Source organism: Triturus cristatus, chromosome 1_2 (assembly GCF_964204655.1).
Source record: "Triturus cristatus chromosome 1_2, aTriCri1.1, whole genome shotgun sequence".
NCBI classification, from domain to species: Eukaryota; Metazoa; Chordata; class Amphibia; order Caudata; family Salamandridae; genus Triturus; species Triturus cristatus.
This window is the reverse complement of record NC_140580.1, coordinates 27,594,554-27,618,300: the sequence shown is the minus strand read 5'-3', so window position 1 is coordinate 27,618,300 and position 23,747 is coordinate 27,594,554. Positions and strand designations below refer to the sequence as shown.

General features: G+C 43.6%; 1 protein-coding gene across 4 annotated transcripts in view; it reads left to right on the top strand.

Moving 5' to 3' along the window:
* PPFIA4 (PPFI scaffold protein A4) overlaps positions 1 to 23,747 on the top strand; it is a 3,163,248-nt gene that overhangs the window by 2,629,532 nt on the left and 509,969 nt on the right. The window lies entirely within an intron of this gene.

The window sequence follows — 23,747 nt, the reverse complement described above, 5'->3', positions numbered from 1 at the left end:
GATGCATTAACACCATTGAACCTGCAGCAAAAGGTCACTGGAATGAATTTTAGACAAGGGTGTCAGCTGAGGCTCCACTGTTTAAAATCTGGGGGTTTTCTTCTTACGAATGAGCAGTCCTGTCAAGTATCACGCATCAGAGGTGACGCTAACGCATTTCAGTGTGGTGTTCCCGCATCACCGCACTGAAATGCATTGTCACGCATTTGGCCACTGACCAAGGCACTCTGGTGACAGCGCTGAAACGGCGCCTCTGACACCCGGCTGTGTGCCCTGCGGCCTCAGACTAGTATAACAAGATCGTGCTCAGCTGCTCTGAGTCAGTGCCGTGCTCTGCAGTGCTACAATGTAACAAAATCTGCCTGCGGCTGCTGCCTGGAGACACCGGGGCGTGGCGGCCTGCCCAGCAGAGTCGTTGCCGCGTTACAACTCTCAGACACAGTGGTGCCGTGACCTCACGTCCGTCCTGAAAGGAAATTAAATTGGAGAAGCCAAGCCGCGGGCTGGGGTTGGACTCAATGACTGGAGTGGAGTTGTGCTCCGTTAGTGTTGTACTGCGCCGATTCATTCTTTGCAGCCTCAAAGTGACGCGGCATGCCGCGGAAGTTTGGACCTCACCCGGCTGACCAGACGGACCGCGTGGCTGTGCTGCAGTTGGTTCTCATGCCAGCCACACTAGTCCCTGTACTGGACCGCTGCCGAAGAAGCCGCCACGGCTGGCATATACATGCCATGACTCGCTCTGAGTGACTGTCACTAATTTACAGGTATTTATAATTCTTCTAGGATAATATTTTTTATTCAGTTCCGTCGTGACACTGGCTGCTGAGCCTGTTAACTACAGCTCTGCCTGCTCACTGACTGCGCTGGACGGTCCACACTACAGGCCGCGAGCTGGGCTGCATTTTTACCAGATGAGTAGCATTAGTCTCCACTCATTAATGGGGTCCACCTGACGATCAGCCGGGTCACACAAGGGAGTAAAGGTGATTCTTCCAGCGGGGGAAGGGGGAAAGCAACCAATGCAGAAATTAAAAGCTTCTCTGTGGGCAGGAGGTACAAAGCCAAAAAAAAACCAGCAGGCCTGCCCAGGCCGGCGCTTCAGACCCCTATCACCACACTGTAACTGCAGCCCCGTGGCCCTCTACCCAGCCCAGGCAAAAACACTTTCTATCTCAGCCTGGCTGCAATCACCGGGAAGCACTTATATGGCACAGTCACAAGTGAGTCCTGCACAGCTACACTCAGCCTGGCTGCAGTGGCTCGGGAAGCACATCTACCATGAGATTCGTTACGTTTACTTGTGAAACTTCTCTCGCACACAGCACCTGGGACTCCCCTGAGGGGTGGAGGGTGCTTCGTTTAGATAACATGAGGTAAAAACCAACTGGTAGTGGAGCTGAATTCTTTGGGTGCCCAGGAGTTTTCATGCAACAATACAAATGTCAAGATAACTCTGGTGAATGGTGGAGTGCTGGGGCAAGATCGGCTCTTGTTGAGTGACAGACTTCATAAAAGAACATGAACCATTCATATTCGCAAACTTACTCTATTTTATGAGGATTAGCTGTGAGTTGCTGCTTTTTACTATGTTGGTGCCCTTGCATTTCTGGTGTTTTAAAGCAGTTTTAACATTTTCTTACAGTTTCTTGTTGCTCAAATGGGTGTAATTTCTGATATTGATATGTTTCCCTTGTTGTCATTGCTTGTTTTTGCTCCCGAGAAAGTGTCACTCGTAGTCATTGAATGTCACTCATATTTACAGTGAAATGATGAAAATGTCACACATAAGCAATCTGAAACCTTGGCAGCTATGAATGAGGCTGTGGAACTGTACATTTGGGGCAGATGAACTGTTCGTTTACAGCTGTTCACCCATTTTGTCAAACTTTAAATGACCCCCTTAGTCATTACAGTTCCCTCTTAGATGTGATTCAGCCTGCTGTTATTTGAGACAAACATATTGACCTAAACCATATGGTAAACAAGCTGGGATCAAATATATCTCTGCTGGGTCCATGCTGAGATTTTCCCCTGGTATTGATTCCATTACTTTCCATGCAGCAATGATCCATTAAACAAATAACCCTGTTTGCAATGTCACTGATACTGAATCTAGTCACACATTTCTTCATATAATGAAAAAGACATCTGCATGCCATATAATTTTTAAATGTGTATTTGTATTTGCTATGATGTTCAACGTGCTGAGCATGATCAATCTTGTTTTCCGGCTTTCAGAGTAAATAGTGTTGAGTATGTAAATAATCACAAAAACAGTTGTTTTGGGGCCCATTCTCCAGAAGCATTTTTACCTGCTTAGTTATTTGGCTGTGAATGCATTCAACACTCTTGCTTATACTCCCAAACCCAGACAACTTTGATAGTGACGGGAGTTTACAGAAGTAACCTTGGGCACTGGCTTTGTATACCTAACTGCATATTTCTGAGCTTTTAGCTTATCATTGAACCCTCATGTAGATAGAAACCCATCCCATTCACTTTGTTGTTCAGATAAATGTCCCTATGCAAAATTAGGCTTTTCCACAATGCAGTGCCTTCCTTTATTTCACATTACTTCTGTAATGAGAGAATTGCCAATGATCTACCTTACCGAACAATGTATCCAGAAACTTCAACGAGAGTATTGTAGTAGTAGTACTTGATAAATTTCACTTAGTCTGGTAACCTCACTAACATATCAGTTCCTGTGACAACCTACAATTCACTTAATGGTCAGATCCTCCCTGCATCAAAGGGGAGCATGGCCACCATAATATCCTAAAAGGCTTCGGGCCTATTTTTAAAGGTAAACATACATCTAGATGGGTTAATGTACTCTTACACTTTGTAGTAGGTCTATCATTTTAAGGTATTAAAAATGTCTAAGTGTAAATATACTACAAACTGTAGACTTGCATGTCTCACCCTCTCAGCTCAGGGAGGGAGTGCCAGAATAAACATAATTTACAACCATAAATGTACTGCATGTAAATTTTCAAACATATTCTGCATTCCTTTCGCTTTGCGGGACCTCCACACTTGAGACGGAGACATTTGCACTCAGGGCAGAAACCTCTGCATGGAAGGGAAAATTAGAATTATATACACCTGAAATAAATCATGCACACCTGACGCCCATTCCCCTACAACAACATAAATATTGCTCACACAATAGGATCTGATTTTTTTCTTCTGGAGCTTTCAGATCCTGCAGTCACCACATTCTGTCTAAAGGAGACATACCACACTTTTTTAAGAGGAAGAGGCATTTCACTGAAGAGTAGACAGCCAATACAGTTACATTTGGGGTAAAGCATTCCAAGAAATTACATGGGCTGCCTCCATTCACCCTCAGTGGAACATGAAAGGCTGACTTATGGAAGGAGGTGACACTCTGCTGATACATTAAGGGAGGAGGCATGCACCATAGAGGATAATAAAAGGAAGTGGCAAGATGAAAAGAGGTGGGTGAAAAAAAGGTCTACAGGATTCAGCTGGCTGAAGATCTTCCTAGCTGGCCACCTGAATCACTTCTCCATCTCACCTCCTCCAAAGATGCTATCCTCTCCACAGTGCATCCCGACCTGCTATATAGGCTAACTCTTTCTGACAATACTGTGGTGCCATATGAGATTCTAAACGCTTTCTCTCTCACTAAAAGCAAACCTACAATCGCCCACCCATAGCTGTCCTACACTCATATTTGCATTATTAGGCACATATCACATAAACATAGCACAGAACCCTTTAAATTAATACATGCTGTATCATTTTTTCTCATATTCTTTTCATACAACCAACATTTCGAGTGGATTGGTTGCTTCAACAGTAGTCTTTGCAAGTGCAAAAGGCAAACACACAGGGCAGGTCTTGCAGAGCAAACTACCAACGCAAACACTCTAACATGCTATAAATTATTTCTATCACTTGTTTTGCTAAATCCTAAAACTGTTTAGACAGTGTTTTGGAATATCTTTTAACTGTAGTCAAATGTAACCTTAACATTTATACTGTTACACCATTATACACTAATACATTTAACCTTTTTAAAGTTCTATATTGTTGTCTCATGCACCACCTGCTACAACATCAACGTATGCTGCTAACATTGGACCAAAATCAAGACTGGTACCTCATAGCAGATGAATGGTAGAGGCTGGTAAGTTAAATGCCTATTCTTTTGATCTAATCTCTTTATTTATTGCTGCCAAGGTACCTGTATATCTTTTCTAAAACATCCCTATTGGCACCATGCTAGAATGTAATGCTATTGTTTTAGATGTATATTGTTTTATAAAATTGCCCCTCAACTTGTCAATGTAAGGGTAGCACTACAAGATAATTGTTGTCTTAACTTGCTTGAGAGCAATCTTTGTGGGTGTCAAAATGAGTACTGAAACCATATATATGGCATGTTCTTGAATGCTTTACAATGACTTAAACCCCCTATGTAAGTCTCTCTCTTGTTAGCTTCTATCGTACAACAGCAGTTGGTGTCAACCTTGAGAACATCAACAACAGTGACAGCTGATGACATCCTTGCAGCAGCTTTTAGGCCTGCTACCATCCATCGGTCAGATACATCTGGGAACCTATGACCTTAACTTCTGCATCATATCGGTAGGCCTTTCAATAACGCAATTATATTAATTTTTCTGTACATCAAATGTTAAGTCTTTTTATTGCTTTTGCTCTCTTTTATGTATTACTTATACATTGACAATATCCATGGAAAATCTTATTTGTACAGCTGCTGGATCTGGAGATTCATTGGAAACACCAAATACAATGACACAGGTTGGGCAGCTGACCTCATGGAGGAATCTCTTTTTGGATCTGGAGGTACCTTGGACACACCAACTACAAGGACACAGGTTGGGCTGCTGACCTAATGGGGATCTCCAAAATTAAATATCTGTGACTGGAGCTGGTGAGTTCCCATGGTTGAGATCAAATAATTGTATCCATCGATCAACTATTAATCTGATATGTTTCTTTATGTTCACTATGCATAAAGTATTTATTTGCAGAAAAATGTTTATTAAAGTACTGTTATGAAAGGTGGACAAAACGGGAGTTAATGTACTTCAGCTGTTGGCACCTTTTTTTCTTCCAGGTACAGGGGATATTGCTCCAGAGAATGATGCTGAACCATCTACAAGTGGAGTATGGTGGGCAACCCAAGGAGGGAATCCAATCCTCCTCATAGCAACCATGTCAGCACTGCTTGACAAAAAGAAGAGGAGGAGGGAGGAGAAGCAGGAGCTGGTAGAAGAGGAGGACATTGGTGCACCCACACAGAACTTCTTCAAAAAGGCCAAAGGTTTCTCCTAAATCACTCCTGAGAATTGCCAGTCCCCAGCCATTAGTTACACAGCCAAGAATGCTTGTTATGACTATGCAACAATCACATCCATACAGCCCTCAACTAAGATTTACTTAAGTACAATCTCTTATACACTTCTTACATGAAGGTACATCTATGGCCCACTTCCAATCATCGGAGTGAGATAACCACCTTAGTGAGGAGCAGGCATCCCCATTCTCAATTCATCCTTCTCTGCCCCACAGCTGCCCAGTTGGCACCCCTCTCTCGTGCTAGGCAATATGCTGGCCATCTATTATGGACAAACATGTGAAGGCAGTTGGAATGGTATAATGCTGCTCACTCAGAAGATCAATTTAACCATGTGCAGTGTTGTGTTTGGGAGGATATTCATTCAATGAGGACTGCTCTCTTAAAGGACTTCTTCAGATGATTGATAGGCACACCTGTGGCTTGGATAATGCTGCAAAATGCTAACAAGACCTGGCAAAGATGCACCAACAATGACTTTTCGGGGAAGAGAACACAAGGCAACATGCTTTGGCCAGGAAGATGATAGAGGCAAGAAAGAAAAACTGGGGCAGAAGGGGAAACAGATATGATGAGTGTAGGAAAGTAGGATCTGCTTCTTATAGTTACCCCCACTTTTTGCTTGATGTTACACTGTTCTTGACTAGTCTGACTGGGATCCTGCTAATCAGGACTAAGCCTGGGCAAAGCACTACGCTACGCTTGCGTAGTTTGCGAAGTTCGCGCTACTTCGCACTACGCGAATTGCATGTAGCACAGTGCGAACACGCGTAGCGTAGTGTTGCGTAGTGCTGCGGTCATTTTTTGCTTGCTCGCGGTCCTCAATGTCAATTGGCGACCGCGAGCAAGCAAAATGACATCCCGGCGAGACCTTTTCCTTGTTCGCGATCAGCAACATCAAGTTGGCGATCGCGAGCATGGAAAATAAACCTCCCGGCGAGATTCCCAACGCGAGGAGGTCAGGTTTCTCATTGCGAGTGGTCGCGTATGCTCGCGACCGCTCGCGATGAGAAACTACTAGTTCGCTTTGAGAAAGCTGCCACTCGAGTTAAAATCTACTCGAGCAGCAGAAAACTACAGCTCGCACTGTGCAAGATGCCATTTTCAATGATTGCATAGTGCCGGTTGCTTGTCCGCACTGTGCAATAATTGAAAACGACATCTGGCACAGTGCGAACAAGGTACTACGCAGTTCGCGAAGTGCTACACGTAGCTTGCGTAGTGCAAAGTGCACTTTGCGTAGCTTCACGAAGTGCTACTTCGCGAACTACGCCCAGGGTTAATCAGGACCTCAATCTATCTGCTTTCTCCCTAAAATGTTATGTCATGTACTTAGGTACCCTCCAGATTGGATACTGGGGTACCCTTGTCAGTCCCTAGCTTATGATACACATGTACCCAGGGCATAGGTACCCCAGAGGCCTCCCATGGGCTGAAGCATGTATTATGCCACACATGAGAGGCCATGAAAAATGGAACTACAGGCCTGTCATTGCAGCCTGTGTAAGATGGTGCATGCACCACCTACTTTAGATATAGGTTTACTATATCTATAGGTCACTACACTTAAAACCTATAAGTCACCCCTATTGCAGGCCTTGACAATCCTGAAGGCAGGGTGCTGGGTTTTATGTGAGAGGTTGCCCCTGCATGAGCAGAGCACCCCTGCAGCCTCCGGAGACCATTCTCCAGGGTTGTCGGTGACGCAGCCAGACATATAGGTAGAGGTGCATTATATGCTCGTGTAAAATGCTATCGCAAACAGCTGCAGCAAACCATGTCATGTTTGGTATCAAACACCTTGGAATCATACCTCCACACCAGTGACCGGTGTGGGATGTATGATTCCACCCTTCAGAAGCAAGCTTTGTGGGGTCCCTGGTCTTCCCGGTACCAGCCTTCTCGACCCGGAGAGCACAAAATGGTTGCTGATGACCAGAGACATATTTCTGCCCTCCTGCTGCTGAGCCAAGCTTGAGCAAATAAAGGCAGCACAATAGGCTTCCTGTCACAGGGAGGTGTGACCACCTCCCAGACAGGAGTTAGTGTACTGGAGCTGGGTGGGTGCACTTCCAAAGTGCCTGAAAGTCTGCACTAGGTGCACATTTGGTGTCCCTGCAAATTGTCGAGTTCAAACCAGTCCTGGGAGCCGTTGGCTCCTGCTCTGGTGAGAAACTGGACAAAGGATATGGGAGTAACTTCCCCCTTGTCCTGGCCCTCCCCTGGGAGGGTCCCCTGAATCTGTCCAACCCTCCCCCATGGGTACAAAAGGGCTTACCTGGCTGTAGAACCCTAGATTTGACATGGACAAGATTCTGATCAAGAATCCACCTGTGGGTTCCACCGGATACTTTTCTTCTTTCCAGCAGTGGCATTTTTTTGAAGACTCCCATTGAGAACGACAACGGTTTCCGACGCTACTTCAGCCCTATGCACGCGGCTTCCCTGGGATAGATAACTCTGGTAATTCGGTATCCATGGGTGGGGTGACTCTTCAACCTTCTATGTTCCAAAGGGTTTCCTCGTAATCCACTGGGAAGGATCCTTAAACTTTAAAACTACAACCGCGACTCTCCCATTGAATTGTACATTGCACGCGGTCGTGTTCTCACACTGCACCCATCCTCCGTGGGGTCCCTACTTACTCACCTTAGGTGGTTCCTTGGGGTCCCAGCGATTCTACATCCTCTAGACCCTGTCTTGACTCAAGTTGTGGTTCTTATACCACTATTTTAGAATATGGTTTGGTCTCCCCCTGGAACCCACTGTGTATTAGTGCTACTTATGATTGTTTCTGTGCTACAGTATTGTGTGCTTTGTGTTTATCTGCATGTAGCAGATACTGTGAGGTATTTAAGGTGTGTTATAATAATAAATACATATTTTTATAACCACTGTGTGGTTCCCCTTTCATTTAATCAATACAATAAGGTTGTATTCTGGTAAAACAAGCTGGTAACATTCCTTTAAGACTGAGCCTGAATGCTGCTCTCCACAGCTACCACTTGGATAGCTTTCTAAGGTTATCTTTGACCTCTTAAATTACCATAAGGGTTGTTTGGACGGGTGCAAGGTGCCCACTTTAATTAGTGGACATCATATACCCGGCCGACTTCTCACAATGAGCAAATTCAGAGCAGAGACAACAGGAGCTATGGCAGTATTGGGAGTCAGATGCAACATAAGACCTGTCATCAAGGAGGTCATTACGTCTCTTAAAGTTCGTAACTGTTCAATGACTGTCTTTCTGAGTATCTGGACCTCTCCAACTAGGTCCCAAATATCCTGAGGGATCAGTCCCTGAGTATCTCAAAAATTCCTTGAGAGCAGTCAAAGACACAAATTCATAAGGAAGGGAGTGGAATATCCAAGGAGGCTGTGGGTTGTCGGGCTGAAGTGCTCCTTGACTGTTGTTCCTGTGGGTGGGGCAATGAGAAAAGGAGATGATGCCTGTGCAGGCAGTGTAACTCGAGGCACTGGTGGAAAAGGGGTGTCTGGAGCTAATGGATGGCTGGGTGCAGGCCCATATGGTGGTGAGGCCTGCTGTCCTGCCACCACAGATTGCGTTGTTCAAGGGCAGTAGGAGTGTCAAGATCTGCTTCATCCTGGCTGATGGTTTCCACATCCCCAGACCTCCAACAGTTGCCTCTACAGCTTCCAGCATCCACCCAGTGTCTTTGGTTACAGGTCATGTATGTCTCTGGGCGAGCACACTACCCCTGCTGGAGTAGAGTTTTCATGCCCGTCTCACAGTTAAGGATCTTCCTTGCCCCGGCTCCTACAGTGATGAAACTTGGCAAGTCCGGTCCACTGAAAAGAAATGTGAAAAGAAGAGAGAAATGTGGAATTCTTATGTTCAATTATGCATGTCAACATAACATTACTATACTGGAATACATTATGCCTAAATGTAAGAGCTGCAGTCTTTAACAAACTTGTCGCTCTCCAAAAATTGGATTAAAAAATGTGTCCCTTTCCAAATAGGTAGAAGTGACATTTTCTAATTCATATTTGGCATTCAGTGGAGGAGAAAGGGTTGTGCTGGGAACCTATTTCTTTGATTAATAATACATTTAAGATTAAAAAGATATTTTCAGCACATTGGCTTTCTGAAATTAGGGTGTTTTTGTTCAAGGCAACAAAGCATTCAAAAGGATTCTGTCTTGTTGTTTTTTGTGTAACCAAGTATAAAGCAATTGTGTAAATTATGAATGTAATAATAATTAAAAATATTTGGCGGTTGGAAAGTAAGGTAAAGATACACAATGCTATCATCACATAACTAAGTTTGACAAAATGGAAATGTAATAGTTTCCAGATGTGGGCATTGTGTTCTAATCGTTATGTTGTCACAGAATACATAAGCTTAAATCATTTCTATAATGGCAAGTTCAGATGATGTCAGTTCAAACAAAACTACAACTATACATGCATGTTAATAATTTTATACTTTCATTTGTTTCATGAAACTCAAATAACACAGATTAAATGCAACATGGAAGGTTAGAAAAAAAGGTTAAACTGAACATGACAGAACACCACTCTCAAAACGCATGTGCATGTAAGTGAATAATAAATACATGCACTTACTGTCCATCTTCTGCACATCACAGAGAACCTTTATAATCTCACAGTAGTGAATGTACGAACAGTGGGTGACTCTGTCCGGGTGACACCGGCCTGACCTCTGAGGCCAAAAGGTGTCGGGTGCAGGACACTGCACCAACCTCGGAGTGTACGCGCCCTTATGAGTTCTTACTCACTGACTTAGACTTAAAACTAAGGCACAGAGTTTGGTGACAATTACGTGATTTCATGACACTTTGAAACCGGCATTAGAAATCCGCTCAATGTCTAAGAGTAACTGTGTCCCTCTCAAGATTTTTCTCCAGGCTTGGAGCCAATATTACACCAATTGGAGCAATTTTGCTGCTCGAGTAGCCGCACTTAATGTGAATGACGAGTTTATAGTAGGGGTGAGCAGCTAAGCGCGAGGTAAATGCTGATGGCGGAGTTTTTGCATAACTCTGCACACCAAGCGGAGCGCAGAGTTGGTAAAACTCAGCAAACTTCGCTGGCGGAGCAGAGTTTACCACCCAGGCCTACTCACTAAGCCATCCCTGTTTGGACCCAGTCATATGCAAATCAGTCTTGACCCTGCTCCTCATGGGAACAATCAAGCCTGAACTCCTGGACCAGAAACCAGCATCCTGGGACCACTTTCAGGGTATCGCCCCTCATCAGCCAGGCTAGCTTGAATCCAGTTGCACAGCGAACAAGGGACCCACGTCTGGGCATGCCCTTGGCCACTTAGGACAAACATAGCAAACAAAGCAGGATCATGGATGGAGTGCTGAATCTTTTCAACCACTCATTCACATTTGAGACGTGGGCATTGTGTTGTCGCTATTACTGAGTATGTTGGAGCTGCCCTCCCCTGATGCACACATAGGGCCAGTATGAGGTGTTACTTACAAAAGAGACACATGCACGTAAACCTCCAGCAATCAAGCTACATGCAAGAGGTGACTTTCAAAAGATGGAGATGTTGTGTGTGCATGCGGGAAAAGCAGCATAGAAATCAGTGAAGCAGCCCCTGGCATTGCAGACAGCATGCATGTTGATAGAGTGCCAGCTGCGTGTGTTGCATAACAAATGTGCTGTGTGGTGAGGTGGCAGGAGTTTCACGTGGGTGCAGTCACTGCACCTAGCACACAATGACATTCGCCAAAAAGCATAGATTTCCCTGGCCACTCTTTTCTTTTCCGCCAGTGATTGTGGCATGGTTATAAACTGCTGAACTCTTCTTATGACACATCTCATTACCTGATACAATCAGTGAGACTGACTTGCCTGTGAGAAGCAAATGTTGTCAGAGCTGACCCACTGGAAAGATAAAGAGGCCAATGAAATGGAGTGTAGCCAGTAACTCAGTATAGGCAGGGACAGCCTGGGAGTGGGCTGGAGCTGCATCAAGCTCCTGCTCCCAGTCAGCAGCCATGTACAGAATCACAAACGTTGAGAAGCAGAATGTGGCAATCCCGCAGATGTTGATTCTTTGTCTGTAAACCCTCTCTCCTCCTCAAATAAATAATGATAAAAATAAGAGGCATTCCAAAAAACAGACCTATATACTTTTGATCTCAAAAGATACACAACAAATGTGGCTTCATGTAAGCAAGATTGTATTCCCTTCTCCACTGACACAGACCAATCAGGTTAAGTCTTACATTTAGTAGAAAAGTTGAATAAGAGAAAAAATCAAATGGTCATACTATACCTTCTTGCCAAAAAGGCTTTTGACTGTGTGTCTTGGTCCTTCTTCCCATAGGACTTTTGCAGTATACCGAAAGGGCCTAATATGCAGAACTTTAATTGGGCAAATAATACTTCTCCCCCTTCTACTATGCTGATAAATGGAGTCAAATCTGTGGTATTTTTCCTGGGGAGAGGCGGACCAGAGAGGGCGGCCTCATGACCCCTCTGGTATTTCCCCCCATGAGACGCGCTGTGTAGCTTATTAATCTCCTCCCTTTCTAACTGGGATCAAATGGGATTAATAGGATTGATGTTTAAGGTTATTCTTAATTGATATTACACACCCAGAAAACCAAAAACTATGTTTCCAGCATTTATGATAGACGTTGGAGACAAGGTAGATGAGAAGAACATGAATTCCATGTATGGCGGGTATGCCCTTGGCTTGAAGTTTTTGGGAAGGATGTTTTGAGTCATTATAGAAAATGCTGGGGTACAACAGATCCAAGTGTTACTGCGCATGGATTTAGGCCTTGAAACTTAAGAGGCCAAACAAATACTCATCTCCAATATGCTGTCGGCCTCTATACAGCCTATAGTGGCCAACCACCCTCTGTATCTTTATGTTCCTTTTGCTCGTGGACTGTCATAGCGATGAAATAGTCATATGATATGAAAAATGAGAGGAATACATTTGAGAAAGTCTGCAAATCTGTAATTAACCATTTATAATTTGACTCACTAGTCGTATGCTGTCCAAGAACCCTGAGAGCACTGACACCTGACAAGCTGTGATAGTAGTATTCAGTCTGGAAAATGCCAAGAGTGGGGGATTTTCTGATAGTAAATATGGTATGTTGCGCAAATATATTTGCAGATTGTGTCTCTGCCATGGTACAGCCAGGTGTCCTTTTTGTTTTGCTGACCGGGGGCAGGGGAAGAGAGGGGAACACTTTAGTGAGACCCAGAAACTGTGTTTTTGTTTATGATGGGATATGAGTTTTTTTTCTCTTTTGTAGCTCTTATATTGTTTACATCCCCACTGTAAGAATTGATAGTATTAGTTGAGCGGGTTGGGGACCCATCTTAAACAAAAATCACAATCCTTGTCACGGTGGACTATTAAAGTCCCTAAATAAACCAGTGCTTAACCCACTGGAATCTTGGCATAAAGCAGTCAGGCTTAGCTTTTTTTAAAACCTTTTTATTGTTTTCCTTCAATAGCTGAAAAAGAAGAGAAACATATGAACAGAGCAGCAGGTCATATGTATATTGACAACATTGCACATCAGGATGCAGTAATGTGGCAAGTAACATTTGATCAACATCATGTTAAAGTGGAAATTTACCATGACTGAGCCTCAGTGTTTAGGCAAGGTGACACCAGCATATTGCAGTCAAATTGTATTATTTCAGATCAGAGTATCAGTGTCAGTACCATTTGTCATGTGTCCACCATGTCCTGTGGAGTAATGATCCAGCGATCAGGGACTAATACATTTCAACAGTCAAGGTCCAAATTCATTACCCAACAAATCCCTTCCCGCTGGATGAGTGAAAAACCGAACTTACCAAAATCCAATTTATATCATCATCTTTGCATATAATTTGTGGTGATGCAATCTTTATTTAAGTTGACAGGGTTTGGCAAACTAATAACTGATTCTATTATTCTTATGAATCAAGAATAAACACCTCTAATAAAAATAAACTCATTTGTGTATTTATAATGCTTTATCTAAATAATGTGAAATGCTCATCAATACCAAATACAGTAGGAATCGTAGACCATCACGAGAAACAAAAATTAGAGAAATTACAATTGATTTCATCACAATAATTGTGCATAAAAGAGTGGAAAGGCGAAGAGACAGAAGGTTCAAAGACAAAAACAAATACTTTGCAAATGATTATGCAAATTTAGTTTGTCTATACTAACCCAAAAGGAATAAGAAAACTACTCTCTGGCCACGAGAGCAGTAAGGCCCCTCAGGAAGATTTGAAGAGGCAAAGACAGTCAGCAGACAGGAACAGCCAGCTCCAGAATAGGAGACAGCACCACGGGCCTCTCCTCACGCAAGAAACTCCGCAACCACCATCACTCCCCCCTCCCACCAGGAACCTCAATTATACACTAAAACCCAAATGACCAACCCACAATTGTGTCAGAACTGACAATTTCTTCTCATTCGATTGGTTATGAAAGGGGTGTACTGTCACAACACTCTTGTCATGTCACTTTGTTCAGGCAGTTCATTGCTCGTTTAATCATCTTATCAACTTCCAGCCCAGGAGATACACATTCAACCCGCTGTCATAGTACACATTTCCTCCATCCCGTTCATGTAACAAACTCTGTATCACGTTTGTCCATTTGCGCCATTTGCCAAAGGAACTGTTCCTTCTCTCAAAGATTATTTTGTTTCTCCATGCAAATTCTTGGCAGGCACATAGGACCCGTAAAGGACAGTTGTCTTCCACCTTCCCCTTCTCGCTCTGAATTAAACAGCAATATTTCTTTTATAAACCCAAAAGTTTCCTGCAGAGCAGAAACCCATACTTCTACAGAATACAAACACAGACCTTATTAATCACTTATAATGCTATACCACAACGCACCCACCCTATGTTGCATCTACACATGCGCAACCAGATTTAATATTATTTTCGTAGCAATCATCAATAAATGCATTAAAGCTGCATTAGTCCTTTTGAAGCAAGATGGCGGCCACACTGTTGGCCAGTTGAGCGGGTTGCTCCTCTCCTCGACTCTGCAAAAGGAATGCTGCGACCGGCCTAGACTTGTTTAGGAAAACGAAACAGAAGAAAACTTTGATGCTCTGGCGGATACTAATATTACCTGAGCTCCCTCATCTGCTGTGTCACTCGGTCTCCGACTGCAGCTATTTTCAGGTGTTCGAATACGGAAAGAACCAAGTTTGTACTATGATGTCCAAAGCTACAGCTCGCTCACTGAGACCAAAGGCAGCTGTATCTCTGACTGGGACTCCGGTTAAAACTCGACTTGCTACTGCCGTTCTGCAAGGCAAAACACCGCGCAGTGGCAAAGATGCCCCGAGAGGTAATCGACCTCCTTCATCTTTCGTACCGGTGGCGGCTGACCAGGTGCCGGCAGCTGCCGGTGCTGGAGTACCTAAAGCCGTGACCCAGGCTGTACCGGCAATGTTCAAGCCGAGAGCTAATAAAAAGAAATGCCAGGAGGAGGCTGAATTACGGGCTCTTGACGGCGGCACTGCTTCAGATATTCAGTGCGTACCGCCCTTCTCTGTACATATGGAAGATGCAATACAGGGGTGCATCGAAAATCCAATCCCAGTTGAGAGTGGGGTGAGTGAAATGATGGGGGTAGCAGAAGGTAGTACCTACATTATGCCTCTTCCTCATTCTGAAGTTTTGCAGAGTGGTGAGCCCGCAACTGTGTCTGCATCTAGGGGCACTCTAGGAGTTGAAGTTCTTTTGGAAACTGCAAGTGTGCAGCCCAGTGTTACTTTAGTGGCTGCTGCTGTCGATGGTATTGCTTTACTTGATTCTGCCTTTATGGCTATGGTTGAAAAGAAAAGGGATGGCGCTGTCACGACACCTGTGGCTGCTGGTGATCAGATTCATCCAGAGGTGTGTGAGCTGCCGGATAAAGTATCTAATGCCGATGATTTCTTCTCATTGTCAGACCATTCTTCAGCCGAGAGCCTCGTAAAAGACTGGCTTGTGGGAGTGAGCTCTGATGATGAGGGAGATGAAGAGGGTGATGAGGCAAAGATTTCGACGGTATCTGCTGTTAGGGCTCTAGATAATGTATCTAGCGGCATGAACTTGGCGGAAGGAGTAAGCCCGCTGGGTTCAGATGCATCACTTTCCTGGGATTATCAGAACTCGCCAAATTCAATGGCTCCCCCTTCAGTGTCTCAGTCATCTGTACCTGTTGGTGTTAATAGGAGTGATAATGGAGAGATAACATTGGCAACAATTTACGATCTGATAGTGGCACATAGGGCAGAAACTCAGGCTGAGAGCATACGTACACAGAATGCATCCAAAAAATTGCAAAACTCAATACGAAGGGTGGTGAAGACGTGTGTTGATATTTCTAATAGAATTAATGAAGCAGAGACCCGGATCTCTGTTCTGGAGGGCGATCTTGTCACACAGAAAGAAACCACAGCCTCTCTAAAAGCACATTGTGATGACTTGCAGTGGAAATTATCTGACTTAGAGAATCGTTCAAGACGTAATCATCTCAGAATTTTGGGGATTCCTGAAGGCAAAGAGGGCTCTGACTCCCACAAGTTTGTAGTGGAACTGTTGGGCGAGGCTTTTCCGGAGCTCTCACAGTGGTATTGGCAGACAGAGGTACAGAGGGTTCATCGCTTTCCAGCTAATCAGAGAAAGACTGTGGGACAGACTGATCCTCTTCCACGGGCAATTCCTATTTCATTAAATAATTTTTTGGCTCGTGAGGTACTTTTGATCTGGCACGCCCCACTAAGAAAGGGCACGCGAAAGATTGTGTTTTTTTTGTTAGACCAGACTTTTGTCAGGCCACTGTCGATCTTCGTTGGAGACTACGGCAGTTAATCCCTCAGTTCCAGGCAAAAGGAGCTCAGGTTTATCTTCAGAATCCGGCCAAGTTGAAGATTATCGCAAAAGGTGGGACCCAGATGCTTTTTGCCGAAGTGTCAGCCAAGGAATTTGAATTTTTGCAGACTTTATGACTCCATAATCTTATTCGCTGGTGCATAGACTGGATTAGAGTCTTGAATCTCTTATGTAACTAGCAAATGTATTTACGAGTTGTTAAAAAGGTTTTTTGTATTTTTCTTTTTTTTGGGCTCTGATGTTTATTTAGGTAATCTATTGGAAAAATTAGTAATACGAGGGGAGGGGGGGTTGGGTACCTGACTCTACATCGTAAGGGACGATGGTCCCATTGCTTCATGGGGTTGGTAGGGTGGGGTTGGGAGGGGGGGGTGTTCGGGATGGGGGTTGGTTGCTTTGGGAGGGGAGGCGAAGGGGGGTGTTGGGGGTGAAAAACTCAGCATTGTATGATTTCTTTATGGGTTGGGGCGGAGGTTTCTCTGTTTACAGTGGTAATTTGAAATTCAGCTGTAGTATCCTATTTTTTCTAGGTGATTTCAATTCTGCGAGGAATGGCAAGCACAAGTGGGGGAAAGCACTTGAGGAGGGGTGGGGGTTTACTCGAAATGATAAACTTCTCTTTATAAATGAATAAGTTGGTAGTCTGTACTCTTAATATAAGAGGCTTAAATAACCCAAAAAAGATACGGGTTTTGGCTAAGGTAATTCAGGCTCTATCTTGGGATCTTCTCTGTCTGCAAGAGACACATATCTCGTGGTCGAATAGGGGCTGGCTTAAAGCGCTGGGTATGGATTTGCTTGCTTGCTCACGTCAGTCGGCTAATACTAGGGGTGTTGCTATTCTCTGCAAGAAGGGAGTAATAACATCTAGGAAATGTAAGGAGGATAAGTGTGGATGGTGGGTCATTATAGAAGCCATTTGTAATAATAAAAAGGCGTTTACTATTTGCACTCTGTACGGTCCAAATTCGATGACTCAGAACTTTTTGATATGATTAATTTGGAATTGTCTCTTTGGCCTCAACCTCTTGTAATTTGTGGGGATTTAAACATACATCTTGACGGGGATTTTGATGTCACCTCTAGTCAGGCTTATTATGGCAGGAAGCCATGAGTTTATAAAAGTGTCCATAGAATGGTTCTGGATCAAGGACTTTTTGATGTTTGGAGCAGGCTTAACGCAGGTCAGGCAGGTTATACGTTTTTTTTAAGCTCCCCATAAAAAACTGGTTTGATTGGATTATTTTCTTGTTTCTTATTCTATTCTGGAAAGTGTGTCCACATTTACTCTGCCGAGGTTTATTTCTGACCATAATCGCTTAGTTTTAGAGATCGAGTGTGAAAGGTTTACTCCTCACGTTTTTAACTGGACTTTTGATAGGAAATTAGTGCTAGATTCGGAGTACTGTAATCCTATTAGGGACTGGCTGCCTGGATTTTTCCAGAGTAATAGGAAGTCTGCCCCAGAAGGGGTGGTATGGGAAGCATTTAAGGCGGGACTCAGGGGGGAGACCCTGAGCTTTGCGGCGCAAAAACGCAAAGCTACGAAGAAGATTATGGAAAAGCGTATCTTGGACCTTAGTACTGTGGAATGTTAGTTGGATAAAAAAATAAAAGAGGGAGTGGATTTGACTCTGGTTTTGAGAAAGCTTGCTATTAAAAGGTCTTTAGCTTATCAGCAGTTTGCGAATGAGGTTGCCGCTAAATTTCAGCTCCATAAGAAAGAGTGTTATGAGTATGGCGAGCAGGCTGGCAGAGTTCTTGCTAATCGACTGCGCCAAAAAGAGACACAAAGTAAAATTATTAAAATCAAAGATATTCAGGGAATAGTTCAGGAGTCTCCTCAAGGGGTGCGGAATGCAGTTAAGGCCTTCTATGAGGACTTGTACTCTAACGATAAAACGGATAAGGCGGATAGCTATTTAGCAGGGATTGCGGCCTCTTCTCTATCAGAAGCTCAGAAAGATCTTTTATCAGAGACGATTACATGGGAAGAAGTGGAGATGGCTCTCCTCTCACTTCCGCGAGGTAAGGCGATGGGTCCTGATAAGATCTCATTGGAGTTTTATATTACATTTAGAGCGGAGCTGGGGGCAGAGCTATTGTCTCGACTTCAGCATGCTTTTGAAGGTATGCCCCCGGATTCGTGGTCTAAAACCACGATAGTGGTCTTTAAGAAGAAGGGGAAGGATGGGACGCAGCTTGGGTCATACCGACCTATATCGTTAATTAACTCCGATAGCAAGATCTATTCAAAATTACTTGCTAGGAGAATTGCCAAAGTTATTATCTCAATAGTCTCAATACGTCAGCACGGCTTCATTGCTGGTAGAGGCACTACTGACCACATAAGACATGTGATATCCTTATTCGATTGGGCACAGGTAACAGACTCTCAGATGGGGGTGGCCCTGTTGGATGCCGAGAAGGCATTCAACAGGGTCTCCTGGGATTACTTATGGTCAGTACTTATTTGGAAGGGATTCCCTCTTGATTTTTTGAAGGCTGTTCAGGCTCTATACAGGAAACCAGCTGCAACCGTTCGGGTCTCGGGGGCGGAATCGGAGGAGTTAAGAGTGTTCAGGGGTACCCGACAGAGCTGCCCCTGCTCACCTCTCCTTTTTGCTCTTTATATCGAGCCGCTAATTTTTAAATTGGAACACGACCCATTGATTATTCCAGTAAAACCTCAGTTACATGATGTTAAAGTATTGGCGTATGCTGATGATTTAGCAGTTCTCACAAGGGATGTGACCAGGGCCCTAGGAAGAATAGAGATCTTGACTAAGGAATTTGCTGGGGTTTCAGGCTATAAATTGAACCTAGCTAAAACTCAGATCCTACATTCGGAGAGGGGCTGTCCGGCTGATGTTAAAATAGTTGCTGACGCTGTATATTTGGGTATAAATATCTCTGCGAAAGTACAAGATATTCCTGTTTTAAATGCTGATCCTATTATTACAGCCTCCAATAAAACTTTGGAGAAATTAGATCTGCATCTGTCCCTTTATGGAAGAAGCAATCTTATTAAAATGCTAATCTTCCCAAAAATGTTATATTTGTTTCGAGCTATTCCGTTATTGTTTCCTAATACTTTATTTTTAAGAATAGAAAGGATGTGCTCTCAGTTCTTATGGGGCTATAAAAGGTCGAGAAGAGCCTTGAAGTGGCTCTATTTACCTAGAATTTGTGGGGGGTGGTCTATCCCTAATTTTCGTCTTTATTATTGGATATCATTGTTTCAGCACATGGGTGTTTTATTTTTTGGAGAAAGAGCTGCTCAGGACCCGGCCATATTCCCCTCTATTTATGAATTAATTTTGGGTCTAGAAGCTCGGTATTTATTTGTTAGGATTATAGAGCCGAGCTATTACAAGAAAACCAGATTCAAAATCCTGATGGCTGCGTATTTGGTTTGGAAAAAGATCTGTGTGCTGTTTAAGATAAGGGATTTCAATAGATATACCCCTATTGGCTAAATGGGGGCACTTTCCCCAGTCCTTCAGGATTCTGTCACACGAAAGTGGTGTGCGGCCGGTATTAGGACTATTGGGGATCTCTGTGAACATAGCCAAATTATGCCGTATGCTTTACTGAGCGAGAAATTCGATCTTGACAGGGGTGACTTTTTTAAATATCTACAGCTGCGGAGCTTCTTAGATAAAGCTATTACAAGGGGTACCTGCTCATTCGAGGTGATACTTATTCTGGAGATAATAAGGGGCAGATGCAAGCTAGCGCAATTGTATCATGAAGTTACTCGGGGGCAGCACGACGACCTTTTAATCCAGGAACAAAAATGGGAAAACAGGTTAGGGATCCCGAATATAGACTTGCAGGAGCCTCTGGAAATGGCTAATTCTATCCTGATGACTGGAAGCCTCAAGAGTGAGTGCTATATGGCGATTTTTGATCTGTATTACACTCCTGCCAAGATCGCTAGATGGAAGACCGGAAGGGGGGATAAATGCCCTCGGTGTGGATTGGTGGCAGCGGATGCTGCACATATGTTTTTTTTATGTCCGTCCTTAGCCCCCTTCCTGTAGCATCTACAGCATTTTTTGAATTTTTCTTTAGAAATACCGGTAGTTCTCAATGTGGGTCTTGCTCTGTTTGGCACTGAATTTGGTATAACACCTAGTAAACGGGCAGCATCACAGAAGGGATTTTTATTTTTATGTATGGCGGTGATGCGTCTCTGTATAACTTCGCTGCGGCTGAGCCCGGATCCACCTCTTTTCTCTGTATGGAGGGCTAGAATTCTCGCTCTGTATAATATGGAAATGGCCCTTTATAAATTGAAAGGCCATAGGAGAAAGATACTCGGTGTGCAATTATGGGCCCCAATAACAGGTTGGCTGTGATCAAAGGCTATTGCTAAATAACTGCACTTAAATGACTTGTTTAGTTTTTGTTTTTTTTTGCCACTGATGAACTGTTCTTCTTGTTTTGTTTGCTGGCTCGTCCTTTCTGTGTTTGTATTGCAGAATGATTTGTTTGTAACATTGAAATCTGTCCTTTGCTGAATAAATAAAAATAAAAAAAAATTAAAAAAAGCTGCATTAGTCTTTTTACCTTACATTAGTCAAAAGCATTTGTGGCCTACTCCAGTGCTTTAGTTTGCGCTTGCGCAGTAGCATTTTCCTTCATGTTGGGCCCTTATTCGCATATGTTTTTCACAGCACACAGTTAATAAGTGTTATTGAGGGTTCAATTCGAGCAGGTTTCATTTCATGAAAACCCTGCTCCATCAGTAACAATTATATACATGTGGGCGATCAGCTATGGGAGCTGGCTGCATTTTGTGTGGTTGAGGTTGTATCTTGTAGTGTCTCTCCTCACTAGGATTGAGCGCACTGGGCCACAATGCTTTTAGTCCTGGAGGGGGTGGATTGCAGTGCTGCACAGTCCTCTGCTCTTTCATTGCACATTGTCATGTCACCAGTTGGGTATCGTGGGCACTCTGTGTCTCCACCAATGCACCTCAATCTGTCACTTGGCTAGAAGTAGAATTATTGGTACAAATCTTCTAGCAAGTCTAACATACTCAAGCAGAGCAATCACTACATCTGGAATTAACCTATGTACGGTCATTTGTGATATGTGATCAAATATCCCCACTTCCCTCCGAATCTGTGCATTGGGGCACAGAACCAGGCCATATGGGCCATTCCCATTGGTTTAGTGCTGCATCATGGGCATCGGTGTGTGCTACATGGATCTATTTTAGGTTGTTTGATTGGTGTGTGTTATGCCCTGCAAAGGAATTTGTAGAGAAGCAACTCATGTCTGTGGTTTATAGACATCGTTTTTGTCTGCTGACAGCAGTAACCCCAAACTGTCTTAGTGTTGACCATCTCTAAGCCAGACTCCCAAGCCTGCCTGTGGTGCTGTACATTGGCTTGTCGCTTATCAGATATCAGACAATATAGCCTCGAGACCCACCTTGTTCTTGTGGGGACTTAATCAACTGTGTGAGGGGCACATGGTCTTGGGGCTCCTTCCGGAATTTGGGCATTTTCTCACTGGCCGCATGCCTAAGCCTGTTTGTTGTAAAAACATCCAGTGGGAAAACTGCTGATGTCTCACTGAAGAGATACCCAGTTCCCGTATGTGTGCCCTGTTAAGAACGCCTATGACCCCTTTTTCCCTCTTAAGTGGTAGAACTGGATTGTTGATTATCTAGATCACTGTGGAGTATAGGAACTTGGTGCTAAGCTTCTCGCCAATGCTCAGCAGGTTTTAACCACTGGATTAATGCTGTGTCAGGAGCCTGGAAACTGGGCTGCAGAAAAATGTACAGTGGGTTTGGCTGCACCCACTACCTGTCTGGGATCAGATAGGGGATGCTCCCAAACTGAAAGTAAGCACTATAAATTCGTATGGTGTTATCGTGTAACCCAGTGTTTTCCACAGTGAAAAATGTCTTTGGAAGTTTTCTCACTGTCAGGGCATGTAATTCATTACATATACATACCCCCCTGTAAATACCATGCAAAAGATTTGTTTCGCCAGGTTGAAACGTCAGTTTTAAAGCTGCATGCTCAGGCTTCAGAGGCATGCCCGGAGACATGTTTTACAGTGCTACTGTAGTAGGTTGCACAACGAGTGCTGAAGCCCACCTGTATCATTTCATTTACAGACCCTGGGTACATGTACTACCATATACTAGAGCCTTATAAATACATTAAATGTGCTAATTAGGCATATGCCAATTCAATTAGGTTTTAAAGGGAGAAGACAAGCACTTTACTACTGGCTAGTAGGAGTAAAACGCGCAGAGTCCTGTGGCCAACATAAACAGTTTCAGTAAAGAAGGTGAACATTTGGGGGCATACCACACAAAGATGGTAATTTCGAACACTTACTAAATAGAAATTGATGATAACATGTATTTGCAAAGTATATTACCATTGTCACTTAAGATTGTTATTTCAAATGTCACTGTAAGTTTCTTAATTACAAGGCTGTATCAAATCAGCTACTAGCACAAATGAATAGCCGTCAGTGAAAAAGGGCAAAAATAGCCATATTATCCCCTTGTGCTGGTGCGGTTCAGGTTTAGTTGAGGATTATGATCCTCTGTTTTTGGATTGGTACAATCAACACGTTTTGATACTTTTAATTATTAAGAAAAATGACATAAAAGAATTCAGAATGCTATCTTGTGTCTCTGGACAGCCAAGGGCTCTCATATTTTGTTTAAATATGCCGTGGGATCAGGAGATGATACAAACGGTTCTGTCGGGTAAACAGTATTGCTACTAGCAAACAACCTTCATTGGTTTGTTTATATGAACACACATAAAGACCATAAATAGTATTCAAAACAGCTTTATGAATTGCATCATTCATGAATAACTACTTACAATGGCTGTCAAAAAATAACCGTGAAACATATTTGTGACAAAGTGACATATAGTGCTCAGTGCTGTGGTGAACGGTGCGTAATATATACAGTGTGATTTATGGAGGTATCGATAATTTAAAAAGGCCAGAAAAGCAAATATTTTAAACAGTCTGCAGACGGATTGAATAAGTATTTATGCAGAGTCTTTTCAACTGATCCTTGAAAGAATGTCGACGTTTCAACCCAAGGTAGCGTTACTAGCTAGTCAGTACGGGTCTTCATCAGGACAGGGAGTGACAGCCAAAAAGGAGCCCAACGTAGCTCCTGGGACGGGGTGGACAGATGAGCAAACAGGAGCAACTGTCTCCTGTAAGACGTGGCTAGGAGTCCGGTAATGGGATATAATCTCTCTCCAAATAAGTTCAGAAGGAGTTGAGTAAACCCTGTCTCTAGAGAAATCTGTCGGACAGATTTCTCTAGAGACAGGACGCTTGCCTACGCTCGTTCAAACATGAAGTAGTTGTTCCCTGCCGGGCTGGTATTTAAGGACCTCAGTGTGATTGGCTCCTTCTGAGGTTACCAGACTTTTGCTGCCCCTTTGCCGCCTGGAAGAGATTCATTCCCTTTGAGGAACTTCAGGGGGATCACTAATACGACACAGGGTTT